The following is a 7,500-nucleotide window of genomic DNA, read 5'->3' on the forward strand; positions in this document are numbered from 1 at the left end:
GTTTATGGTTCCAAAACATTCGATCAGCTCAGAACGGCCATTGCTGGCGACATCTCCCCATACCATTACAGAAATACAACCGTGTTTCACAGTTGGCTGGAGTCGTTTCAATCAAATTCTTGATTGGGAAGCCTCCAGACCCAAACACGCCCACTGTCTGAAAATAATGCAAATCTGGATCCATCTGAGAAAATCACTCTATCCCAAAATGAACTAGATTTTTCTGACATCTCCTTAGCCCATTTCTTTCTTTTCATGATATTAATTGGTTGAATGAGAGGTTTTCTTCTAGCTGCTCGTCCATAATACTCAAGCTTATGCAGTTATGTAACACACGTTCTTGGAGTAACTTCTAGGTGTTTCGCAATGTCAGAAACCTTCGAACGGTGTTCGTTTTCCACAATTCCCTTCAAACAGCGAAGCTTCCTTTCCGAGGGCCCAGGTCGGCCGAGACGAGAATCTGTCGATTCTTTTCCTTGGCTTTTTGAATTGCACTATAATTCTATTAACAGTAGCAAGAGGAATTTGAAGATTTTCAGCAATTTTTCGTTGGCTAAGACCAGCCTCAGATTGTCCAACAATACGACCTCTTTGAAAATATGACAGTTTTGCTGAATTTTTTGTGCGTGGTATGGTTACTTTTCGCAAATGTTTACTATAATGGCACCTGGAATAAAAAAGAATAATTACATTGTAAATTCTACACCTCTGAACACATATTAAGACGCTTAGATCAGAAATTTTGAAAATTAAGGGTGTCTTTTTACTTCCTGCAAGTCTGTGTACATCCATCCATCCATCCATCCATCAACACGAACACATACACACACAAACGCACGCAGGTGCGCATTCACACACATATTCTTTTCTTTTATTCTTTTACTTGTAATTTGACTGCGGCCATGCTGGAGCACCGCCTTAAAGGGTTTTAGTCCAAAAAATCGACACCAGGACTTATTCTTTGTAAGCTTAGTACTTATTCTATCATTTCTCCTTTACCGAACCGCTAAGTTACGGGGACGTAAACACATCAGCATCGGTTGTCAAGCGATGGCAGAGGTACAAACACAGACATACACAAATAAATATATACATATATATACATACGACGGGCTTCGTTCAGCTTCTGTCAACCAAATCCGCTCTCAAGGCTTTGGACGGCCCGCGGCTATAGTAGAAGACACTTGTGCAAGGTGCCATGCAGTGGTACTGAACCCGGAACCATGTGACTGGGTAACAGGCACTCTCATATACAAATATTGAAGTTGACTACTGTATCAGTGTAGCCATTACTTCAAATTTTGCCTCGATCACGTATACCATAAATAGCATTTCGAAAAATGTTTTTGAAAAATTGTTAACGTTCAGTGTCACAAAAAAACGTGTACTTGTGAACGTTTTATAGAGATGATTATTTCCTATAGATTAATTGAGTTTTATTTCGACTTTATAATTCACGAGGCAAAATTTATTGTCTTGTTAGCATTTAGAAATTAATTCTGGTCTTTTGTCTAAAGAATCGATTTATTGGGTTATAATGTGATATGTCATTGCAGTGCAGTGATTGCTTTGTTATACACTCCAAGAAATGGTTCGCACATCGGATGTTCAGTTTCCATGCATGTAGCGTTTCCCTGCTGAGTTATAACTAAAACGCTGACAGACCAATGTGACACGTGACTGCTATGTCTACGCATTTGTAATGTATTAAAAATTAACATGTGCAAATATGCACGTATCTCCTTAGACACCCACTCATTATTTCACTGACTGACTCACGCACGCATGCACTCACTCCTCCCTCCCTCCCTCACTCACTCACTCACTCGCTCGCTTATTTTAAGTACTTATTTTTTTAAAGTATGATACTTATTGCATCAAATCTCTTTAACCGAACAACTAAGTTACGGCACGTAAACAAACCAGCACCGACACCACTGAACTGAGGTAGAGGTGAGAGTGGGGTAGGAGGAGGTAAACACAAAGACACATACATATACATACGAGGGGTGTATGAAAAGTTTTGAGCTTCAAGGACTTCGAGCCTTGAAGTCTTGTATCCTCACGAAAAAAAATTAATGTGTGAGCCAAAACGTAGACCATGAGTAAGATGGTTGCTTCTGATAGGACCCTATGGTGGAGGTACCTTAAGATTCTGTCCCCAATGACCATCTCCAGTATAACAGGTGGCAAAAATGAATGGAAGAACCAATGGTTAATTACCTGAAATAATAGCGTGATTACTTCTTTACAAGGCCTAAATATTTTTAAGGGAGTGATCTAGTTAATTATATCAATCTCAGTGCTTGATTAGTATGTATTTTTATTGATTCTGAAATGACGAAAGGCAAAGTCGACCTCAATGAAATTTGAACTCAAAACGTAAAGAGCTGTAAGAAATGTCACAATGATTCTGCCAGTTCATTGCCTTTACACTTACAAAAGACTTGTACCTTCATCAGAAGTCTTGTACCATGTTTTGTTTTCTTTTGAGGCTCAAGACTTTTCATACACCCCTCGTATATATATTTCTTTACTACCCACAAGGGCTAAACACAGAGGGGACAAACAAGGACAGACAAAGGGATTAAGTCGATTACATCGACCCCAGTATGCAACTGGTACTTAATTTATCGACCCCGAAAGATTGAAAGGCAAAGTCGACCTCGACGGAATTTGAGTATATAACAGGCTTTTCTGTATTAATCAAATCCACTCACATGGAATTGGTCGGCCCGGAGCTAAAGTAGGAGATACTTTGCCAAGGCACTGAAGCTGAAACCACGTGATTGTAAAATGAGATTCTTAACCGTGCTCCAACATAAAGCAAAATTCTAAAGTAAAAATAAGCAGAAAGAAATAATTAAGGAAAGAAACAAGGAGAAGAAATGAAAGAAGAAATGAGAGATAACAAAAGAAAATTGTGTGGCCATTAGGAAGGGGAGTGGGGGAAGTACAATTGACGGAGTTTGTTTTTGTAAAGCAGGGAATAATATTACATGGAAGTGGGAGGCAGAGGGAGGTAAGTGTTCGCTGTAACAACAGTAGGAGGTGTTGCTGTCATCACGTTATTGGAGGTGGGTCAACTGTTATCAACGACTTACCTGACATTAACTCCATTACATTTACCACCTGTGTGTATGTGTGTGTGTGTGTGTGTGTGTGTGTGTGCGCGTGCGTTTTTGCGTAGGTGATTGTGTATGGTGATAAGTGAATTATCTCTAGTGACCTGTTGACACTTCTTTCATCTTAAAAGAAATCTCATGTCCGTGTTGCTTCCTTATTATACGTGTGTGTATGAGTGTGTGTGCGTGTGTGAGTGCGTGTGTATGAGTGTGTATACAGGTATATGTATGTTAATGTATATATATATATATATATAGGGAGAGAGAGAGGGGGAGAGAAAGTGTATGTATATGTGTGTAATATATATTCAGTAAACAATGATAATAATAATAATAATAATAATAATTATAATAATAATAATAATAATAATAATAATAATAATAATAATAATAATAATAATAATAATTTATTCTTTTATTAGCCACAATGGCTCACTTAGAATAACATTAAAGACATGCGACTACATAAAAGACAAAAAAAGGACGATACAATGGGGTTTCCGCGTGTACACAATATAATGATAAAAATTGAACAAATTAAAACTCCCAATAGGGGAGGCGCTTTAAGGTCCTCGTGGAAAAACTCACAAAAGCCACGGGTGCCTGAACAACAGGTCAAGAGCCCTTCTCCTTTGATTCCCTTTTTACAGATGCACGTTCAGAATTGGTCCTTTCACACTGGCCATTCTTCCAATATTCACCCACCTTTCAACAAACTTGCTAGAAGGTAACACTTCCCTCTCCACCCTCAACTTCCTTTTCAAGTGGAACTTGAAAAATTTGGTGAGGGCTTGGTCAAAGAGGAAAGTGCCTCTCTTTAACCCTTTCAAGCGGGTCCACCCATACTACCTCTTTCGCTACAGCCACTAGACACATAAAAATTGCCTGCCCCTCCTGGCCAAATGGGGGCGGCGGGGCAATCTTCACAATTGATTCAGCTGGTATTCGGATCCGTCCTACACGCGACAGCAGGTGTTTGACATCAACCCACAGGTCAGCAATACTCGGGCACTGGACTAGGGCGTGCAGAACGGTTTCATCGTTCTGGGCGCACCTCAGGCAGGCCCGGCTTAAGGCACTTCCGTGCCTGTAAAGTTTATCCTATACACATACACGCGTCCGTGCACACAGATAGGATGAGAGAGAGAGAGAGAGAGAGAGAGAGAGAGAGAGAGAGAGAGAGAGAGAGAGAGAGAGAGAGAGAAATGTATACACGTATATAGATTGCCTGACTGCAGTTTCGATCCTTGTTGGAATTCTCTTCAGTTATTCTGACAGTCGCCTTTGTTCATACACATATAACTCAATGTTATTGATATAGGTTTTAATAATAAGGACTTCAATGAATCGCTAACCTTAATTTGCATAAATAACACCTAGCGTATTCTATATTATCACCACACAACATTACATCAGAATCCACACAACACATACAAAACATAACCCAGTGAGGCGACACTGAATTCAGTATGAGGACACACGTCCTTCTACAAAGAGTGGCTAACTCTTCCTTAAATGTCAGCCTGCCTTATATCCACAGCACTCATATTCGCCGTTCAAGAATTTGGACCTGGCGATCTCCATTTCCAGCGACTTCGAGGGCCACCTCCCAGAGGTGTCGGGCGTCAACGAAGAGCCCGCGACTACAACAAGACGACCAAAGTTTTTTTCTTTCCAAGGTGGGGGTCTCCCGCCCCTAAGCCCTAGACCATCACCTAATCACCCTTACCCGTCTTGTTGCTTAACAACAACAACAGCACTCATATTCGGAGTAAACATAGCAGCGTTTCGCAAAGACGTAGATTTGGATTCAATTTTACCCCCGAGAACCTTGAGCCAGTGTCTTCTACCATGGCTTCAGGTCAACCAAAACCTTGTGAGTAAAATTCGGTGGAGAGAAAACTGTGCGGAATCCAGTCGGAGAGACTTGTTGTTTAGTCTCCAGTAAACCTCGGTCAAGACGATATACGGTCAAAGATACTGCAGTCATGACCATCACGACTAGATTACTTAAAATGCCATTTTCTTATTTAAGAAGTTAGGGAAGATTTGGTTATCTCTAGCAGCCTGAACGACGACTTAGATGATTTGTATATAAATGCAAAACCACTTTGGAATTTGCCGCATTTGTAAGGAATTCTTTAATAACCTATTTGAAGAATTCTTATTCAAGATGACTTTAGTTTTCAAACTCTTTTCCGAGTGTTCCATTATGCCGAAATCTCATCTGTCAATGCTGGATAGTAAAACCAGGAAGTCCTATAAATTTTTTGAGTGACAGCCTTACCTTAGAACATTTAATAGATGGATTGGTCGTAGGCTAAAATATTTTGCTTTTGAAATACCGGATCGCTGCTTTCGTAGTTGCTTGGTTTTGAAATAATGTCACATTAAATTAATATTCATACTTGAAACAGCCTTAAAATACAGGTGTGAGCACACACTCATAATGTGTATACAAATGTGGAATGACACCAGCTATAGTATTTTGCTCTAGGAAACTTCTCTTGGGAGACTGGTGTTAATAAAATTAAAAAAAGAACGAGTTCGCTCAGAATATCGGTGGATTACCAGACATGTTGTTTTCACTTGATTTGGTCTCTTCAGTGATGGATACATCGCACGTTCTGAGTTAGGCGGAAAATGTTCCTATATAGAAATCAGCAAACAAAACATTTCTAGTCTGTGCGAAAGCTAACCGGGCTAGAATTAAATTTATATATGCACTTGAAACAACCTTAGATTAAAATTTACAACTTCGTGCATATCAAAAACGAGACACTATAAAGAGCGACATGTAACCAAAGATGGAGCTTAGTAGTGGATTCTTCACTCCATTCCAGTATTCTGTCTAATACGGCGCGAGGCATCAGCTTCAGGATAGGCTACTGTGCGGAAAACAAGCCAAACAAAAGAAAAAATTATCAAGTATAAAACAGCTCTGGTATTCAATGTTTTATGGGACATAGAAGCGTTCCGTCAAAATGCTGTAATAGTTACGCATCAGATGTAAAAACTCTATGCATTCTTTCCCTTTACCTAATCAGTGTTGCGCAATGAATATTGGTGGAATATTGAAACGCGTGTTTCTCCTATGAAACATTAACGCATTGGATGTCATTGCTGTTTTCTGCTAAAATTATTTCTATTTGAACTATGTGCATATACTTATAATATGTATACACAACACCGGTATTTAAATTCGAGTGTTCGTCCACATTTGTATATACATTGCCATATCCGGCTAAAATGTTCTACCTGTTTTAGGTTCAAATTGAACCAACCCTACAAGATCATTCAAAAAATTAATCGTTGCCTCATCCAAATCTCAAGGCTACGAAATAAGGATTGATTGATTCAAAACAATGTGAATAAATATGCATTACTTTTGATAGAGTAATGTGAATGCTAAAGAATTAAACAGCACATCTTAGCCGTGAATGATGGAGGATAATAACCCATTATGGCGAGTGTGCCAGTATTTTGTATATTTATGAGAGGAAATTCAAAGAAATGTGTAACCTGGTTACCACCTCACTTCGTTAAGAAACCAGTTATCAGTTACACTTTTGGGATAATATTATAACTGTGCATCAAATTCCGCCGAGATCGACTTTGCTTTTCATCCTTTCGGGGTCGATTAAATAAGTACCAGTTACGCACTGCGGTAGATATAATCGACTTAATCCGTTTGTCTGTCCTTGTTTGTCCTCTCTGTGTTTAGCTTCTTGTGGGTAGTAAAGAAATAGCTATTTCGTCTGCCGTTACGTTCTGAGTTCAAATTCCGCCGAGCTCGACTTTGCCTTTCATCCTTTCGGGATTAATTAAACAAGTACCAGTTACGTACTGGGGTAGATGTTATCGATATACCTCCTCCCCGCAAATTTCAGGCCTTGTACCTGTAATAGAAAGGATTATTATAACTGTGCATTATTTTATTTGGTTGGCCCGGATCTATAGTAGCAGACACTTGCCCAAGGTGCCCTGCAATGAGACTGAACCTAGAACCGTGTGGTTTGGAAACAAACTTCTTACCCTACAGCTACACCGACGCCTGGTGTATAAAATGAAGATGACGATGATGACACATATTGATAACGACTATGAAAGTATAAAATCAATATTATTAACGATCAATTATCGTCATCGATATCAATAACATCATCATTGCTTCTACATCTCGTCACATCCCACACACCACCAATCACCCCACAGTGACTCCCTGACCACAGCCAAAACTACCAACAACACTATTGCATTAGTATGTTGCAATTATTCGGAAATTCAAATGATGTTTGTGTGTGTGTGTGTATATATATATGTCCATCTGTCTGTGTGTATATATATATGACTGTATTTATGATAATATATATAT

Source organism: Octopus sinensis, linkage group LG13, assembly GCF_006345805.1.
Source record: "Octopus sinensis linkage group LG13, ASM634580v1, whole genome shotgun sequence".
NCBI lineage: Eukaryota > Metazoa > Mollusca > Cephalopoda > Octopoda > Octopodidae > Octopus > Octopus sinensis.